The following is a 21,589-nucleotide window of genomic DNA, read 5'->3' as shown; positions in this document are numbered from 1 at the left end:
AGCAAAGTCTGCAAGAACCAGCAGAACAGGCTTCATGTACTCCCATCATCTAAATATAACATGTTCTTTCACAAAGGCTTTATGTAATTACACTGTTTAAACAGATGATATTTATATATTATATATATTTGATGTCATGCATGTAGCAGAGTACAGGTAGTAAATAGTGACTTGTAAGCAACACAACACATTTCTGTTTCACAGTCAAACTTTATTTGAGTAGACAGATGACAATATTAATTATTCACAGCATTTGTAATCATCTCACCTGTTAGTTAGTTATGATAACATGGTACAGGAGAAAGTCTTCAGCTCTGGTAAACTATGGTAAGCTAAGCTCCGGTGGTCTGTAGTCATGGTAACACAGAGACAGCTACTACTGTAAATAATATACCATTACTCTGATCTTCCATACATTTATCTTTTAGCAGAAATAATGAACTGACTACTGTTTCACATCTTCTATTTTCCACCCTGATGGTCGCTGTGTTTACACACCGTGTCATAGCAGTAGCATGTAGCTAACCGTTAGCATGTAGCTACATGCTAACGGGTTAGCTCTGTATCTCCCATCTGCTCTCAGCTGTCTGCTCTCAGCTATCTGCTCTCAGCTATCTGCTCTCAGCTGTCTGCTCTCAGCTGTCTGCTCTCAGCTGTCTGCTCTCAGCTATCTGCTCTCAGCTATCTGCTCTCAGCTGTCTGCTCTCAGCTATCTGCTCTCAGCTGTCTGCTCTCAGCTGTCTGCTCTCAGCTATCTGCTCTCAGCTGTCTGCTCTCAGCTATCTGCTCTCAGCTGTCTGCTCTCAGCTGTCTGCTCTCAGCTATCTGCTCTCAGCTGTCTGCTCTCCTCTGGGATGATTCTGTCGGTCATTTCTCACAGATGGATCTGTAAAGACAGACGTAAAACAGAGTGTATGTTTACGGTTTACAGAGTTGATGCATGAGGTAAACACTGAGCTAACTAACAGAGCTATAAATAGTATTATTTACCTGAGAGAAACCGTCAGGAAAACCTGGAATCTGGACCGCAGATGTTCATCATGTGTCGCCGATTTCTGATCAGATTCCTCCGGTAACGTGCGCTGGGTGAAGTTTCTGGTTTATAAACTTTAAAGTGGTTTATAAGCTCTATTCTAGCTCCTCTCTCTCCAGAGCTGCTCCGGGAGGGAGGGGGAGGGTGACGCTGTTGTTGTTGAGATTGACAGAAAACGCTGACCAATCAGAGCAGAGTGGGAGGAGACAGGCTGTGAATCAGTGGTTTTCAGACAGAGGCTGAATTAGTCTCTGAGGCAGGCAGACTCAGGCTGCAGTATGAGAAGAATAAAGGGTTTTTTGAACATTGCAGCATGTAAACATGTTCTAGTGCAACATTAAAATACATCTATGAACCTGGAAATGAGCATAATATGTGACCTTTAATTTAGATACTTCTTTCCCCGCGAAAAGGCTAAAATGCGTGCTCGTGACACGCAGAATGCCCGTGTAATGTCGTGGTATTTCTACATTTCTACACAGACCGGGTTGCTCAAACTCACTGATTACTGTGTTGCGTCTCATTTCTTTAATCTGTACACAAACAGAAATGTAAAATCAAGTTGTAGTTTCTTGCCTAAGCTATTTTTTGTGAAGACCACCTCCAGTAATGTTTAACTTTGGAGCTTCAGCTTCATATTCACTGTAAAGACGATTGATCAATCAATCTTCTCATCTAACTCTCAGCAAGAAAATATAACTCTGCAAATAAGCTTAATTAGCTATAAACCCATTTTCTGCCCTTTGTGTGATGTGTTTTTAGAGTTTGGTAATGATGTTAATACTTTTTAAAAAAGCAAAGGCAGAACACAAAGCTCATTTCCACCTCTGAATTCGACCGCTGGAGTGTTTTTGCAGTACATACAAACAACCTAAACAGATGCCATTTTTGCATGATGGCCTCCAGCTCTCTTTCTCCATGTTGCATGCAAAGTTAATGAGGACTCTCGACACACACACATCCACATTAGAGTGATAGGAACCAAAGGATGAGAGATGAAGTGGCACACGACTGCGGTAACAGACACAATTTGTCATCATAACTGATTTAAAAAACTTGGATTGAATCCACAGCGCTCAGAGACGTCCCACTGTCTGTGGTGATGGTTTGGAGCTGATTGTTGTTTGTCTGATTTGGCTCTGAAGCTAAACACGTGTGTGAACTGAAGCAGAGTTTTCTTCTTACATGTTGGATAAAAATGTGGATTAAAACTGTCGCCGGAGCTCCAACAAACCAATCAACATGACTCATACAAGCTGGAACAAGAACCAAGACGAGGAAGAGGAAAGGTGTGCCTGTGTGAGGCAGTCTTTATTAAGTTATCCATCTGTAATGAGAATTCCTTTGGCAAATTAACCCCCCGCTAATGAACAAGCGTCAGAAGCTGTAAAGGGGCTTTAATGAAACAGGAAGTTTTAAACCTCATTACATCCTGTTTAGCCTCACCAACACATCCAACAGCAACATCAGGGAATATGAAAAAATAAACAGTTTACAGATGAGCTCATGCTGCGGTTCTACCCACACGAGAACGTCCTCATCACAACTGTGAAAATGTGTCAAAATAAGATGCTACATCTAGAAAGACTGACGTTTATTTGCAGTTCGTTGTGCACTAAGGGAGTTCACCAACGTCACTACGAGACACTGAGCTGCTTTTTAATCAACACAGTTTGGAAGCAGGCTGCAGCAGTTCACAGATTAACACACACACCTGGTGGAAAGAAGAAGAGTCTGGCACTGAGCAACTGTTGGCTCACTACCTCACTCGTATTTTGAATACAATTTTCCACAAGTTTGGTAAGTTTTATTCCACAATTGTCAGCTATATAACCGTAGTTTCAAACTCCTAATTGTCGTGTTTTACACATAATTGTCAGGACTCTGTACTCTTAGTTTGAAACCGGGACAATTCTGGATAGCCCGGGACGTCTCGTCACCGTACCTATGGATGAATGAATCCGTGTTTCGCCATCTAGCGGCGCTGCCATTACTGTGGTGTTAAGTCGTACTGACTTAGTGTCTGCTAACCGTGTTAAATTAAAAATAAAAATTGGTGCACGACTTGCTGGTTTAACGTCATATTACACTGAAAGAGGGTGGACGAAAGGAAAAGTTGGATTGATGGTAAGAAAAGTTTTGTTAATTCACGTATTGCGTATAATTTTTTTGCTCACATGCTGTAAGCGTTAGCTGCTGTAGCGTGACCTATTTTAGTGGTTTTAGGGAATGGTTCAGCAACAAGTCTGGGATAAAAAAACGTGCGAATTGGGGAAATGTGGCGTACAGAAGACCGCTTGCCTGGTGTCGCTCGGGGGCCTGAGTCCTTCTGATGGAGGCTCAGCCCGTGGACGATGTGAGGCCGGTAACGGCCCCCCGTCACGCAGTCTGCCCGGGGGATTCAACTCGGCGGGTTAGGGACGGCCACTTGGCCGGGAAGAGGTCACCTCGCGGGACCTCTTCCCGGCGCTGGCTGGCCCCTGCCGGGTGCATTTCATCCAAGGTGGTAGCCAAGACAACCTTTGATAATTTTCTGGGTTTCTCTTTTGCCTTTCAAAAAGGTTCAGGTTTCTGAAGACGGGTGGGGTCAAAATCCTGAACACAAAACTGGCGAAAAACAGTTTAACTCCACAATCCAGAACTACAATGTTCACAGTCTTTTCATTTTTTCAGTCATTATTTTCCAACATTTATAAAGTGTTTAGAAACAAAACTCTGAATTTCTTTTACACGGCGTTTAAACAGAATACAAAACTCATCAATATAAGACAATAATACATCAACAATAAGTCAAGACAAAGCTAGGTTATCAGCCAATGGAGAGGCCAAGTCCCGCCCCTTCCGGTGGACCACCATGGGACATTATTTCAGAAAAAATATGAACGGTAGTCAACGGCAACAAGAGACAAATAATTTTTGATCCTGTTTGAATTGCTCCATTAATCACACACATGATGTTGGTCAATTTAAAAGATAATTTAGCAAGTCCAGAAAGTCAAAAACAATCATCCTAAATCACAACACGTTCTCCTGTCAGTACGCACAAAGTTCAGCCGCTGTTGCATTCGCTGTAAGACAGAAAATAGATTGTCCGGTGAGTCAGCCTCTAATAGTATTGGTAAACTCCCTCTGTTTATTGGAGCGCTGTTTGCACACAGAACCGTTTACATTTAGCCGCTGTCTGTTGTTGTTCTGTCCTCGTCCTGGCTGAAGACAAATATCCATTAAACCCTGAGAGACAGAAAGAGTCTAAGAACAACCGGGATAAAGAACGCAGCCACAGCTCAGCGGCGCCTGTCTGTTCACCGCCGAGCTGTAATGACAAAACACTTCCTCTGTCTCCTGAATGAGACTTTGATTTACACAAACAGCTTACATGTGCCTCCTCTTCTTTTACCTCTTTACCCCCTTCATGCGGCCCTGCGGGCTCTAATTACTGGGACGCACAGGAGGACGTCCCCGCCGACAGACCGAGGGGAGCGAGGAGCCGTGGAGGGATGTCGCCGGGGAGGTGTGTTTGTTAATGAGATGGATCAGACTTGGCAGGCGGCAGAGCCTGGCAGCACAGTGTGGACAGAGAGAGAGAGAGAGAGAGAGAGAGAGAGAGAGAGAGAGAGAGAGAGAGAGAGAGAGAGAGAGAGAGAGAGAGAGAGAGAGAGAGAGAGAGACGGACGCCCGAAATCTGTGAGCTCCACTCGCACTTAACCAAACAGATCTGGAGCAGCAGCAGAGACCTGGACTGTAAATAGCCTCGGAGTCTATTTTAGAGCCGGGGGATTATCTGCGTTTTCATACCTTCAGTTTGATAAAACCTCAGAGAGGCATATGTGAAGTAGGACTGATTTCACGGTGGAACAGAGCGAGCAGATTGTTGCTTTAGTTACAGAAAGATTTCTCAGAGGCAGAATAATCCCAGTGAATAATCAGGCACAGAACTGGGGCTCCTGTGAGCTGGTGGTGTCTCAATGGTAACCTTAGATTTACAAAAACTTGGGAACACTATTGCGAGTCTCGTTTCCCAACGACCTCTAATAACCTTAACCATTCATGGTCAAATGGCTAACCTCAACCATCTCGCAAGGGTTTGAAAACTCGAGGGTTACCATCTAGACAACCCTGTGAACTCTGTGGCCATTTATAACATCTGATAACACAGCCCGTCCTCATTCCCAGGACGTCAAATACCAACGATGCCGGCGTTCAGTACCGCCCTTTCGCAGAGACGCACCGGGCGTTCCGTTAACTCCAATGTAAACCCATCTGTGGCAACAGTAAAGGCACAGAGAAAGTGCACCGGGAGGGACTGTGGAGACTGACACATTCTCACTCCCAACTCGTCCAATACCACCGCTCCTCGGCATCGGAGACGGACGTACGGGGTAGCCCTCTAGCGTTACTTTTGGATGGACCTGGGACGGCGTGTCAGTATACGCTCGTTGCATGCATAGTGTCCTTTCAAAGTAAACTTCCGTTTTCACAGGAAGTTAGGTTTAGGCAACACAACCACTTAGGTAGGGTTAGGAAACGGATGGGGTTGACGTTAACTTCCCTGACCAGCGACTCACGGGACTGTCGATACCGCCGAGTCATGTGACTAAAGACTGGCGTGACAAAATAATGATTCTTCTATCCAGGAGCACAAAAACCATCTTGGTAGCTGAACTCACAGTTCCCTGGGAGGACAGACTACCCATTTCTCACCAACTGAAGAAGGCCAAGTACCAGGATTTGATCGACGAGTCTCTATAGTCAAAGGTTGGCACGCAGCCTTATTCCCCATCGAAGTCGGCTGCCGCGGTTTCCCCAGCAACATCAGTGCGCTACTTCTTACAGAGGATCAGTTTGGAACCTAAACAACTGCAGAAAGCCACCGGGGAAAGAGCCATGGCAGCTGAGAGCAGCTCAATGTGGCTGTGGTTGACGAGAGCCCAAAGTTGGAACCCTTCTGCAACCCACACAGGTGAAGCGAGGCTAAGGGGCGAAGCGCTTGTGACCCTGAGATACCTGCTGAAGATGCAGAAGGGTTCCCAACAACGTGAATGCTCTGACCATCCTGCCACCAATGAATACTACCAAGAGGAGGAACTAGCAACACCATGTCCTAAGTTGCTCCTGCAGCTTCTGCTTGTAGCAAAGCATCTCTGATGTTTATTTCACCCCTAAGTCGTTATTTTTAGTTTCACACGGGACACTGGTTGAAAGCTTCGTGCTTGTTTGACCTTGCACGCTATTAATACTACGTCACTTGCTCCAAACCGCCATATAAAGAGTTAGTTGAAAGCCCTGTTCATCACATACTGCCCTTAAATGGCGCCTCCGTGCGTCAGTTTCCGATGCGAAGGGGCTCTGACCAAACGGCGGTATTTGACGGGTTGTCTTGCAAGAGTTTTGAAAATGGAGGGTTATCTAGACTCGACCCTGTGAGTTCTTTAGCGATTACTAACATCTGGCCACATCCCAAACAGTGATGTCACTACAGATGTTGTTGAGATATTTCACTTTTGACCAAAGCAGTGGACCAGCAGACATCCCCAGAAGCATGACACTGGTGAGCTAAAACATCTACCTGCTATATTCCCGCCTTTAGACTATAATCAACCCTCGATGAGCTCAGAGATTCCTGCGGTTTGTTGCTGTGAAGCGTTTCTTCCCGACAGAGTGAGAGTGATAGCAGGAGGATGAGTGGCAGCACAGCACACAGCTGCAGGACCGACTCCCTCCGGCCGTTGCTCACCTCAAATGAATCACATTTAGCAGCTTTTACCTCTCCACGCTCCATCCTCTGTTCTTTTCTCATCTCCACACACGGCGTCCACTTCTGTCCATCATATTATCTCCTCCGCGAGGCCACATCTCCCGTCTGTCAGCCTGCAGAGTCACAGCTCTTCAGGGGTTTTTATCACTTTATCGGCGCACTCAGGGCCGAGCGTCTGATAGAATCACATCACGGTTTCTGTCCAATGACACGCCTGAAACTGCTCCGGGCCGAAGCCATTAGCTACTCTTCACAGTTTATTGTCGCTCGGTCTCTCGTACAGTACGCTGCTGCTGACGCCTCACAGCATTTCATTCACAAGAGGTTTTGACATATTTTATATTTCCATGCACTCAAATAATCCTATATTTGAGATTCTATGAAGCAGTAATAATAACGAAGCAGCGACTGTCCAAATGAAACTGACAAAGTGGTGTTGCAAAGATTTTCTTTTCTCCCAGATCTCCCCTGTGAGTTTCCATTTATTCCTTTTTAGTTCAACATTTCTACTCTAGTCTAACCACAGTATTAATAAATGTCCATATTTTCATTCACATCTCATCTCTGAACGTCGTCCCTCTGCAGCTTTTATCTGTAATTCACAGACACTAGTTCCTGTTTTTCATCTCTTCCTTTATGGCATCCTCCAAGCAGCGACCTTTAACCCCATCTCCTTTCATTTCCTCCCACTATCTACCATTACCACCTCCTCCTCCTCCTCCACCTGACATCAGCCTGCATCCATCTGTCTCTTCCTCTCTCTCTCTGTTTCTATCTAAATGACATCTGAGTGCCAGCAGGACTGATCCATTACCTGCACCCCCACCAACCGCCATCTCTCTCTTATTTCCCAGGTTCTCCTTCCTCTCTGGTGTCTCTTCCTAACCCCTCCAGTGGTGTGTGGAGAGAGAGTCGAGCTTCTTTTCAGCCTTGATGCATTCAGAAATAACTCCATGTTACCTGAGTCCTGAGGTAGAGATCTAACAGCGGTAGCCGAGTCACTTTCTTCCATCCTCCTCCACTCCACTTTCCATCTCTCTGGTTTTCCTCTTTCCTTCTGTTTCAGACTCACTGTGTACGTTCCTAATCTTTCCATCTCACTACAAATATTCACTGTTTTGTCATCTCTTACAGTCACTCTCCTGCTCCTTCTTTCATATCTCTGGTTCTCTGAGCACAGTTGCAGCGTACTGACACTATGTGCAACTCAGTCTCATGGCGGTTCGTGAAATATTAACAACATTTAATCTGTTTGATTCGTGTACATAGACGAGAATTTTACTTTTTTTGCGTGACGCTCAGCACGACTTTCAACGACATATATTACATATATAACATATATTTTGTGCGTTTTCCTACGAATGTCCAACAACACGTGACGCACATGTCAATTTCCGCTCCAGTCTTTTCAAAATAAAGCTACTTAGTTAGGTTTAGGAAAAGATCGACCTGGTTAGGTTTAGGCAACAAACTACTTAGTTAAGTTTAGGAAAAGATGTCGGTTTGGGTTAAAATAACACCGGAAGTGCCGGAACTTAAGTACAGAAGTTACATGACAAAAACTACTTAGTTAGGTTTAGGAAAAGATCGCAGGTTGGATTTAAATAACTTTCGGAAGTGACGTAACTTAATTACGGAAGTTACGTGGCAAATACATTTTACTTCTGGTTTCACACGGGACACGATCGGGGGTCTCCTGAGCGAAAGACCTGTGTTTTTTCACTACTTTGAATAAGTAGCTAACTAAACTGCCTCTAGCCTATGAATGAATGAATGAATGAATGAATGAATGACTTTATTTCGAACATAAAAATAAATTAAAACAGATTAAAAATAATAACAAACAAAACAAGAGCAATAGTGTCTGAAAAGGAGTAGGTAGAAGTAAAACGTATATTTCCTACACCCCTTTCTCACTTCTCCTCTATTAACTCATATATCATAGAATGATTATATAATATATAAACTATCCCATTATTTACATCCCAAATTAAATATATGAACAGCATCCCATGATTTCAGCCCCGCCTAAAAAATCCTGAACACAAAACTGGCAAAAAAACAGTTTAACGGATTAACTCCACAATCCAGAAGTACAATGTTCACAGTCTTTGCAACATGTTCTCAGTCATTATTATAACATTTATAATGTGTTTAGAAACAAGTCTCTGAATTTCCTTTACACAGCCTTTAATTGGAGTATGTACGGCGGCATGTAAACGGGAATATCAGTGGAATATTCATGTTCATTAGACATGTAAACAGCTTGGTAGGAATATTGTCTTTTTTTTAGACCAAGGGCAAAAAGGTGAATATTTGGTGCATGTAAACGTAGAGCAGGTTTATGGAGTGAAGAGGTGCAGGTGTGCTGGTTACAGGAGACTGGCAGGAGCGTTAATTGCAGATTGAGTCCAGGTGAGTCGTGAGAAAGAGAGAGAAGATAAGAGGGGGAGGGAAACAAGCAAACAGACAAAACCAAAACACACCATGCACACGTCACTCAGGACACCAAAGATCTCCTAGTTAAAATGTAGAATGAGTCTGAAGCAGCTCAGCGTGCACAGTATTCCTGCTGATATTTAACTCAACACATCATTCAAATGATGCTTCAAACTTCTCGGTATACAGCCCCGCAGCAAAGTGTACCAATCCTTCAGGCAGCAGCGTCTCGTCTTTAACCGGCCCTGAGCGTCACTTCCACCGGTTAAAAGAATAGCTCAGTATAATGCTGTGTGTCTGCCTGGTTGTGTTTAGTATGCACACAGGTGTCTCCTCCTGCAGCGGTGGACGAGCTGAATACAAATATTTATTAATTAAGGGCTAATTTCCTGCTCCATTGATTCCAGCTCCCACGTAGCTGTGCTCCTCTCCTCAGAGAATCAATGAGAGCACAGACAAACCCCTAAAGTACGTACAGCCTCCACAAACTCCAAACCATCAGGGGGAGAGATTTAACCCCGGGGGGTCACTGGAGGGTCAAAAGGCAAAAACACAGTTAGTCAGACTATTGACCAGAGTTTGACTTTTCCTGCGTGGAGCTGCAATCACATACTAAGACTTTTTAGGACTCTTTTCGGGACATACTATACTGACTTTTTATGCCCTAATATACTACACCTTTTTGACATTTTAATGACATTGTGAGGACCCTGGGCTTATCCTCTGTTTTTGGTGTGTGTCCACCTGTGTACTTATGTTCCAGAGTGCCTTTAGGTGGAGTGAAGGCCAGGGTCGTCAGAGGAGATGTGGCTTACCTGTATTTAAGATGGCTGCAGAGCATGTTCTGGCTCTCTCTCTCTATCTCTCACAGCGACACACCCCCGTGGACATTCCAGCTCTCCACATGTCCACGATTTTTCCACCTGTACACTCCTGACACTACTGATACAGACTGGTATTCTGCTTTCTTTATCAGCTGTTTGTTTTACAGTTCAGACAGACCTTACTGCTGAGTGCCAATGATTTTGCTGCTGGTTTTGATCATCATTATGAGTTTCTCTGTTTGAGGTTGAAGGAAAAGCAAATAAAAGCAAAAGTGTAAACTGACTCAATAAAAGATTTATGAAACAGTGTCATCGGGGTTTTGTCAACCTGGAACTTGGCTAGCTTCCTCAAACAAAAGAGGCGAGGGCGCCTGGGTTAGCTCAGTTGGTAGAGCAGGCGCCCATGTAACAAGGCTTGGTCCTGACCGCGGCGGCCCGGGTTCGAATCCGGCCTGTGGCCCTTTCCGCATCCACTCTCTCTCTCCCCCCTTTCAAGACTCTATCCACTGTCCTCAATAAAAATGGAAAAATGCCCCCAAAAAATAACTTTAAAAAACAAAAACAAAAGAGACGCTGCTGGCTTTTCTTACACAGCATATCTGTGTTCCTCTCAAAGGTCAACTTATCATCAATTATGATGCCCTAATACTTGTAAAATTCAACAATCTCAACATCTCGTCCATTTATTGTAGTGTTTGCAGGAGTTGGTTGTTGTTGGTTGTCTGAAATCAATGATCAATGCACATGTCTTTTGTTTTTGTCACGTTTAATTCTAAAAAGGCGTCATTACACCAGTAATGGAGGTCAGGGCGGATGCGTGGGTTGAAAAACATCAGACTTTCACCAGGAGGCCGGCGTTCATGTCCCGTGTGTAACCAGAAGTCAACCGAAGTTGATTTATTCGTCACCTAACTTTCGTACTTAAGTAACGCCACTTCCTGTGTTATTTTAACCCAAACCGCCATCTGTTCATAAACCTAACTAAGTAGTTTCCTGTGAAGAGGGAAGTTTATTTTTGAAAAGACTGTCAGTGTTTCACACGGGACACGAATAGCAGTCTCATGTGTGTTTTTTGACCTCTCCAACTTCCCCACCAGCCCTCCTTACTCACACTTTCTCGCCCTTATACTACATCAGTTGCTATGATCATCTAATAATGACGTGGATGGTTTACATTGGAGTTAGTTGAAAGTCCGGTGCGTCTCATACAGACGTTAAAGGGTGTCTCGGTGTGTCTGTATCAGAGGTATTTGACAAGGTGGGAGAGATACCGGGGTGTACAGATATATAGCTTTAACTCTGTCTGTATTGTGTACACAGACAGTCAGGAATCTGAGCTGTAGTCACTTTTCCTTCACGTCTGTTATCTTCTATATTTCCAGATCACAGTAAAACAGCATTATGCTCAGAGAAACCCCGACAAGCTTATCAACACTTTTTACCATCTCCTAATGTGTTTATCCGGCTTCCTGCAGTTTAAAGTAGCTTTGTGCTCAGATTGATCTCAAATACAGGTTCTTATCTGGCTGCACACACAGCGCTGCTGAAATACTAATTTTTTTTTTAGATATTATAGCTGTCAAGGGTATCTCGCTGTAAACACCGTGCATTTTCTTTCTTTCTGCAGCACCAGAGAATAAATTGAATCTACACACACACACACACTAAAAGTGTGAAGTACAAAGTAAGGTGAAGTTCTACCTTTACTGTTCAGACTCAAACGCAAGTCACTAAGAAGAGGAAGGCTTTCTCCTCGTCACTCTGAGATTGTGACAGTTTACGTACTGAGAGTGAACTTGAAGCCTTAAAAGCCTCAATTCTCACTTCAATTATAAACATCCAAAGTAAAGAATGACATGATGTTGAAAGCTGCACTGGTTTGGTTGGAAGTATTACTGCTATTAGTAGTATGTGTTTTGTTACATGGACTTCAGAAGGACATCAAGACAAGAGTCTAAAGCCAGCAACTCCGTGAGGCTGTACTTTAAGGTGTAAGTTAGCGTGCTAACATGCTCACAATGATAATGTGAGCATACTTAATATTTCAACTCACAGTGTGTTCCAATCTGCGTACTTCTGTACCTACACTTACTACTTTGAGTGCATAAGTGTGTTCACACTGGGAAGTACGGCAAAATGCAGTGCACTCAAAGTACCCGGATGTTGTACTCAAAACGGTCAGATCGTTGAGTGTGGAACGCTGGACACTTTCCACACTCAACTGTCGCCATCTTGGCTACGTAGCGGAAGGGGCGGAGCCACGACCACTATTCAAACAGACGTAAAACAATACGTAAACATACCGGTGCATTTTCAGCCAACAGGAGGACACATCGTAGGCGTAGGCGACGACGTTGGAAACGTAATTTCCACTCTGCTTTCATTTTTTTCAGAAGATATTTTGGCGGGTAGCGAGCCGTGGTCAAATGTTGCGATCGTCATTTCCGGTCAGTGCGCCGCAGAGTATTCGATTTGAGACGACCCTACCCCGCTGAAATTTACGCACTACTCAAGTGAGTACAGAGTGTACAAAGTGCACCACATTGAAGTGTACTTCTGGAAGTACGTGGATTGGAACATACTTAATGTTTCAACTCAGTCTCCCGGCAGTTTGTGAAATAGTCACGAAATATAATCTGTTTTATTCGTGTATAAAGACACAAATTTCCTTTTTTTTCTCGTGTATTTTCCTACAAATGTCCAGTAACACGTGACGCACGTGTCAATTTCCGCTCCAGTCCTTTCAAAATAAAATTACTCAGGTTTAGTAATAGATCGACTTGGTTAGGATTAGGCAACAAACTACTTAGTTCGGAAGTGCCCTAACTTAAGTACGGAAGTTAGACGTTGACTTCTGGTTTTAGGCGGAACACGAATGACGATCTCCTGGACTAAAGTGTGTATTTTGACCCGATCTCCTCCCTACGCTGCGTTCACTGCTCTCTTTACTTCCCGGTTCACAATTACATGGATTACGTAACGATTGATTTTGTGCTGACCATCACAAAAAAATATTAAATTTGTGTCTATGTACACGAATCAATACATTCAATTTCCTGACTATTTCACAAAGTGCTGTGCGACTGGCTGAATGTTTTTTCCCCTTAATAATTAGTCTCAACCATAGACTGTATATTAAGATAAAGTCCAGATTTTAAGTTAAAAAAGTCAAGAGTTTGACATAGTAAGCCAAGGTTATTGATATTAAGTCTTTTTAAAGTCAGAATAAATAATCAATTCTAATTTTGCAATAAATGCACTTCTATTCCTATTTTGTGGTGGATTGTTTTCATTAATTGTGAGCGTTTTCAGGATGTACTTGTACTTCTTTACACTAACGGGAAGGGAAATGTTGAGCTGTTGTTATTTATAGGTTACTATGCTGGTTACTATGTATTACAGAGCAGACTGAGGAGAAACCACTGAGGTAGTGATGTGATGATAGTGACAGAGACAATGATATACAGCATGTATACTGTATATGAGTGAGTGAGTGCAGAGCAATGCAGCACTAACAGCCTGTATCCTTCTTTCCTCCTGAGGTGGTTGAAAGTGGAAAGTTGAGAGTTTGAATTCGATCTCTCTCCTCTCTTGATAAGAGCACCGCGCCGTCGGGCGCCATCGACCGTCGCCTCCCCGAGTTCCCTCTGCTCCGCCCCGAAGCCCCACCGAAGCTAACACGGCCGGTAATTACATCCAGCGAGCCACGCCGCCTAAACAAAGAGTCGATAAAGTGCTGCAGCTTTTTAAACAACAATAAAGACCGAAGGTAGAGCAGAGCATCCGTTAATACTGAGAGGTAGAGAGAGGGAGAGCAGTTGGTTTTTATTTAGCCGTTAATGGCCGAGGTGAGCGTTCGATGGAGTGGAATAATGAGGCGGATCGATGTCCATTGACCTGCTTCCCAGCCCGCCACACCTCCCATTACGCGGATGCCTCAGGGTAGCCTAATCTGGTCCCTAAGTAAGAGGGTAACTGGAAATAACATTCAAGAAGGGAGGAGCTGGGAAGGACTATTGATCTATGCCATAAATGATAAAACATATTGATTGTTTTAAGGATTGAGGCGACCTGCACCTCGGCTCTGTACCTCAGGAGTTGTTTTATTTTTGGTGGGTAGAGTCGTCCACTTCGTACTGTGTAGCCGACAGAGGGGGTTTAGACACATATTTCTCAGGAGGGACCCGTGCACAACTCCAGCGGTGTCACGGCCCCTCCTCCGTGACTCCTGCCTGGTGTCACTGTGCTTTTATTAGTTTTCTGCCTTTTAGTATGAGTTAAGGCTGGCTCATACTAAAAGAGGTTTCAGATCTTGACACATAACGTTGTTCCTATAGTGTGTGGAGAGCAACAGCACAGCACACACTAACAGATTCATTCATCAACAACAAGAGTCCCCACTAAAAACAGAAATCTCTCTAAATCTCTGAGATCAAACGTGACTTTAGTGTGAACAAACATGGCGGACGACGGGCAGGAAGAATCAGTGAAGGTAGTTTTTACTTTGTACTAAAACATTGATGAAGGATGGATGAAGGATGATGAAGTCATGGAGACACGTTGAATAAACACTCGTTGCTCCTCCATCTCTGAGCTCCATCTAACTACTACTTTATGCTACACGTTTAGCATTAGCTCATGCATTAGCCGCGGCCGCCATGACGACGGCGGTGGTCGTCCTTCCTTCTGCAGTCAACTTGGTTCTCAGTTGGCGTTCGTTCTTTCCCAACGTGACTGTGTCATCGGGGTTTCCCATACACAACAGGAGATCCCATCGTGAATATTGAACATGTTTAATATTTACGATTTGAGAGCGGTGTGATGGACTCCTGAGCCGATCGGGGGATGTAAAAACACTATTAACATACTTCACACCACAGGAACATCTGGAAAGATCATCTTTAGAACCATCAAACAATGATTGTGTAGTGTGTTCTCAGCATTATGTGTGTTTTGGTTTTGTCTGTTTGCTGGTTCCCCTCCCCATTTTGCCCTCTCTCTCCTTCCTCACAACTCACCTGGACTCAATCTGCCTTTAACACTCCTGCCAGTCACCTGCAATCAGCACACCTGCCCACCAATCAAGCTGGCTCCACTCCACTTCATAAACCCTGCTCCATCAGACGGTCTCTGCCATGCTTCCAGCTCCTGCTCGGGATTTTGCCAGTTTGTTTCCTGTTAATCTGTTTACTTGCTAGCCCACTTACCTTTTTGTCCAGCGTCTGCACACAGAAACCCTGACAACTGGAGAAGTGGCTGTTTAAAAATGTGCAAACAGCCAAAGAAGCATGTTGTGGTGTTTAAAGACTGGAAGTCTTTTTAGTAGTCTCTAAATCATCCACCTTTAGTTCTCTACTTCTGTAGTAGCAGTAGTATAATCTTTATCTCTGAAACCACAGAAGGAAACATACATATACAGTATAAAGTCAAAGTTACTAGGATACATCTTGTTCAGATTCGTGGTTCACAATCTATCTAGTAAGAGATTATATATAGATTATATAAGATGTTAACACCAGTCTGCTCCCACTCACTCACTCACTCACACACACTCACACACTCACTCACTCACACACACACTCACACACTCACTCACTCACACACACACTCACACACTCACTCACTCACACACACACACACACACAATCTCTAAATGATCTAACCGTCCTGCAGAATAACTCATCGCCGCTATCATCAGTACTTTATCTGCTGTTGAGTGTGTTCACATCACTTCCTGTTACACTCTTGACTCCTGAAGTGTAATTAACTCTCTCCTGTCTTTCACACAGTGAAACGTGTTTGGTGGTAACAAATGCAAATTCTCTGAGATCTCCATTGAAGGCACACTGTCAGAGTAGTTGTTGTTAATTTGGTGCTTAATTACTTTAACTAACTGACTGAATGAATACAAACCACAATTCCCCTCCTCCCCCCCCATCTAGACAGCAAGTGTATTAGATGTTTTTCACTCACACGGCTCACACAACAGATACGCTCTCATTTTTATCATCTCAGCTCCGTCTCACGGGCATAACTGCGAATTGAAGCCTTTATTTAGGCTTTTTCCAACAATATGCATGCAAACATGAGGTTCACACCCGGCACATATTTCAGAATAAAAGCATTGTGTTAACAAATGAAAGAATTCTGTCCACAGAAAAAAAAAGCTTGAGGGCTTTTATTTTGAAATGAAAGCAGGAAGTGTTGATTTGAAAATAAATCTTTACTTTTTTTTCATGTCCGTAACATATTCCACAGACGTCTAGACCTTGAAACTGTAGTAATGTAGCTGATATGATGTCAATACAGAGTCAATAGATCACTTTCACTGGCTGTTGTTGCTGAGAACGGCACAGCTGGCGTCAAAAATAGGTGAGACCTCGAATCTCTAGAAGAGACGCAGCCGATCTACAATCTACATTAAGACTCATTGGACATTTAAAGACCTGGGTTACACTGGGAAATGACATATATTTAGTTTGAAAATCCTACGCTGCATTGGTGTTCTTTTCATCTGAAGCGTGTGAGAGTGAACAAACAACCGTCACCTCTCACTGAACCTGTTACTGAGCATCCAGACAAAACATGTCTGAACCTCCCATGAGGGCAACATGGCAGCTACAGAGACGTCCATGTGTAAATGACTCCTGTTGTTATTTCAGAGGACAGCATGGAATGAAAAACAGCGTTCAGGTCACAGGTCCAGATGAGCTGGATGGAATAAATAAATGCTGTAATCACATGTCTACCTGTCTTCCTGTCTACCTGTCTACCTGTCACCTGCTGGACCTGCTGGACCTGCTGTGTTATTGTACTTCTGTCTCGTGTCGGCTGTGGTCCATGAAAGGAATAGAAGCCGAATATATTTAGTCTTTTTTGTATACTTATCAGTACATGCCAAGTATACTTAGACTATTCTGTATACTTGTCCGTAGAAGCCGAGTATACTTAGACTTTTCTGTATACTTGTCCGTAGAAGCCGAGTATACTTAGACTATTCTGTATACTTGTCCATAGAAGCCGAGTATACTTAGACTATTCTGTATACTTGTCCGTAGAAGCCGAGTATACTTAGACTTTTCTGTATACTTGTCCGTAGAAGCCGAGTATACTTAGTCTTTTCTGTATACTTGTCCGTAGAAGCCGAGTATACTTAGACTTTTCTGTATACTTGTCCATAGAAGCCGAGTATACTTAGTCTTTTCTGTATACTTGTCCGTAGAAGCCGAGTATACTTAGTCTTTTCTGTATACTTGTCCGTAGAAGCCGAGTATACTTAGTCTTTTCTGTATACTTGTCCGTAGAAGCCGAGTATACTTAGACTTTTCTGTATACTTGTCCGTAGAAGCCGAGTATACTTAGACTATTCTGTATACTTGTCCGTAGAAGCCGAGTATACTTAGACTTTTCTGTATACTTGTCCATAGAAGCCGAGTATACTTAGTCTTTTCTGTATACTTGTCCGTAGAAGCCGAGTATACTTCGACTTTTCTGTATACTTCTCAGTATAAGCCGAGTATACTTAGACTTTTCTATACACTTGTCAGTATAAGCCGAGTATACTTAGACTTTTCTGTATACTTGTCAGTATAAGCCGAGTATACTTCGACTTTTCTGTATACTTGTCAGTATAAGCCGAGTATACTTCGACTTTTCTGTATACTTCTCAGTATAAGCCGAGTATACTTAGACTTTTCTATACACTTGTCAGTATAAGCCGAGTATACTTAGACTTTTCTGTATACTTGTCAGTATAAGCCGAGTATACTTAGATTTTTCTGTATACTTCTCAGTATAAGCCGAGTATACTTAGTCTTTTCTGTATACTTGTCAGTATAAGCCGAGTATACTTCGACTTTTCTGTATACTTGTCAGTATAAGCCGAGTATACTTCGACTTTTCTGTATACTTCTCAGTATAAGCCGAGTATACTTCGACTTTTCTGTATACTTGTCAGTATAAGCCGAGTATACTTCGACTTTTCTGTATACTTCTCAGTATAAGCCGAGTATACTTAGACTTTTCTATACACTTGTCAGTATAAGCCGAGTATACTTAGTCTTTTCTGTATACTTGTCCGTAGAAGCCGAGTATACTTAGACTTTTCTGTATACTTGTCCGTAGAAGCCGAGTATACTTAGTCTTTTCTGTATACTTGTCCGTAGAAGCCGAGTATACTTAGTCTTTTCTGTATACTTGTCCGTAGAAGCCGAGTATACTTAGTCTTTTCTGTATACTTGTCCGTAGAAGCCGAGTATACTTCGACTTTTCTGTATACTTGTCAGTAGAAGCCGAGTATACTTAGACTTTTCTGTATACTTGTCCGTAGAAGCCGAGTATACTTAGACTTTTCTGTATACTTGTCCGTAGAAGCCGAGTATACTTAGTCTTTTCTGTATACTTGTCCGTAGAAGCCGAGTATACTTCGACTTTTCTGTATACTTGTCAGTATAAGCCGAGTATACTTAGACTTTTCTATACACTTGTCAGTATAAGCCGAGTATACTTAGACTTTTCTGTATACTTGTTAGTATAAGCCAAGTATACTTAGGTATAATTTTGTCTCTGATAAGTACATAAAAAGTTAACTGAAAGTGTACTTTCTTATTTTAAGTTTAAAAGAAGTATACTTATAGCACACTTGAATAAATTCTTTTTTGGAAGGGTCACCACTTAAGATCACTGATTAACACGTTATATTTTGTTTGTTTGCCCACACACAACCAGAAAGGTTGTGTTTAGGTGGAGTTACATAGTGTAGCAGCCAGGAGCAGTGACTTCCTGTAGTCTTCAGACAATATTAGACAACAATAGATAATAGCATTTGTGTCTGTATTTGTATTTATACAGGACGTGAGTAAATCCTGCTTCATTTTATATATTAAGTTGTCTTCTACTGCCATTTATAGTAATCACACATATACAGTATCTCTATATTTAGCTACCAACAAAGTAACATAACATTTTAATCATGTAACAGAATTTATCAAACAATAAAATATCACTTGTATTTCATGAACGTCTTAAAAAAGTAAGTCTAAAAAACCTGTGTAACTGTTGATTGTTTGGGTTGAAATCAACAGTGGAAATAGAACGGGAGGTTTGTGCATGACTGAGGACCATCGCCTATTGCATGATTATGTTTTGTTTAATTTTGGGTCTCTTGTATATAATGTGAGGAGGCACAGATGAAAATAAATTTGAAGTGTCTGTGATGAAAAACGAGACATCTGTTGACAAAAAAACGTCCCATGGATGTACTGTTGTTCAACAAGAAATAGTCCCAGCACGTAACTGTGGATTTAACATTTCATTAAAGCAACATACGAGTTCAGAAGCCAGCGTTAGAGGTGTGTTATGTATCATCAGTCACAACATCAAGCTGTGATATTACATAAAGCAAAGTGACGTCACACAAGCTATTATAAGACAAATCACCACCTCTTCATAATAAACTGTCATCACTATTCAAGGATACGTGTTGCCAAACAAATCACAAAAAGCATATCTGACATGACAACCTTATTCAGAAGAGAACAGTTTCACACAAACAGACACGTCTCTTATGAATGAAACATGACTAACATTAATTTCCTGTGGCTGCCGTGATGGGGGTGGCAGAGTCTCGGGGGTGCGGGGGGGCGGTTGAGCTCAGAGCGGCTTCCTGGGAGCGCTCAGGTGGGCGCGGCGACAGCAGCCGAGCGGCCGCCACGACTCATTCACTTGTAAATTGGGGGAAATAACAGGACCAGATGTTCTCATTATTTCTACTCGGCTCAGGAGCGTCGCTACCAGTTCAGTGTTTTGGACAATTTTCAACAAGCAGAAACCTCTCATTGTGTCCTCCCCTGCTGCTGCTGCTGCTGGCTGCAGGTTATGGGAGAGAAACGGCGAACATGTCTGACTCTTTATCTGTGTAAAGTCTATAAACACTATCATGAATGAATGCAGCATTTAGTCTGAATGCAGTTAGCTGCATCATTTCTCCCCGTCTGTACATCGGTGACTGGCTCCAGGGAATACTGTGACCTTTTGGGGAAATTGTTAACTTTCTTATCAGGAGTTTGATGAAGAGATTAATATCAGTTTCATCTCCGTGGATTCAGTTCATCACATGTTTAAGTGTGCTAAGCACAAAGACTGGAAGCAGGGGGAAGCTGCTCGCCTGGCTCTGTCAAAGGTGCCTTCCAACAACTTCAAAAATATACAGTATGTACCTTGTGTATTTGATTTCTGTTGAAACAAGTAGTAAAGTTACAATGGCTTTACAAATGTGGCAGGTGACACAGACCGGAAAAGGGGAGGGGTAACAAATAGGGAGGGTTGCCGATACGTGGCTACCTGCAGGAGGAACTTTGGTTGTGGCATTGATTCAGGCCGGCGGAGTGAGGCAGGTACACACCTCATTCCACATGGCAGGCAGGGAACAAGTGACCTGTTAACCCTGCTGCGTTGAAGGTGGCTGGTAATCAGTAGGAAAGTAGATCGACGTACCAGCTGCTCTTGCCGTGGGACTGTTTTTGTTTGCGTTTGTTTTTCTTTAGGGTTTATTTTCTGTCTAGTCCGCCCCGGCAAGTGAGCCAGTAGCGTCTGCTTTTGGGGCGAACTAGTTTCTTTTCTTTACGTTTGTTGTTTGTTTTGTTTTGTTTTGTTCGTCAATCTGCCTGCTTTCCCAACGTGTATAACCTGACTCAGGTCGAACCCCAGTCAGACAGCCAAGGCAGGCTTAAGGTGTCAAATCAATCACGTGTGACTTAGAAATGTGTGAATTCACTTAGCGTGTAAACGCCTTGATTGCAGTGTGTATCAGTGTGTAATTCAGCCCCTGCCCTGTTAGTATAGCTGGGGTTTAAAACAATGAGCAGGTTACGGTGGGGGATATGAATTGTAAAGCTAAACTTCTGTAATTAAAGCTCCTACTCTTTAAAGTTAACTCCCTGATTGTCATTCCTTAGCCAGCACTTGCGGTGGGTGTTACACAAAATTAAGACAACAGGTCTTTCTCACAGCAGACAGTTTGACTTGTCATTGTAGGAAAAGCTCAGGTGTTACTAAGCACACTAAAGGTAAGCTCGTTGGAGATGAACTGTGCCTCACCTGGAAAGTAGTTGAGATCAGGCGGCAACAGCAGAGCAGCAGCAGCAGCAGCAGCAGCAGGGGGCGGAGACTAAAAGCTGTGGACAAGTCGGACAGTCTCCAGCCGCCTTGAAAGAATTTACAGGAAGTCACAGAGATAGTGACATCCTGTTAGAGCCGATCTGTAGGCTACTTGTAGTTTTCAGACAACGTTGGGATTTATTTATATTTGTTTGTAAATCTATGTGGAAATGTGCTTGTATCCGTTTCCCATAATGCCCTGGGTCTTGCAGTCTGTGGAGAGCAACTGCAGCTCCTGGCTCTAAAAACTGCGGCCGCCTCGATCTCGTGAGGTCATCGTTGCCCACGTGTGCACAACGTCAGAGCAAGTCGGACGCAAATCTAACCACCATGCACTGTGCGATGATCGCAGCTGATCGATTCTGTGCAGGCCTTGCTCAT

Source organism: Sebastes fasciatus, chromosome 2 (assembly GCF_043250625.1).
Source record: "Sebastes fasciatus isolate fSebFas1 chromosome 2, fSebFas1.pri, whole genome shotgun sequence".
NCBI lineage: Eukaryota > Metazoa > Chordata > Actinopteri > Perciformes > Sebastidae > Sebastes > Sebastes fasciatus.
This window is presented reverse-complemented; position numbering follows the sequence as displayed.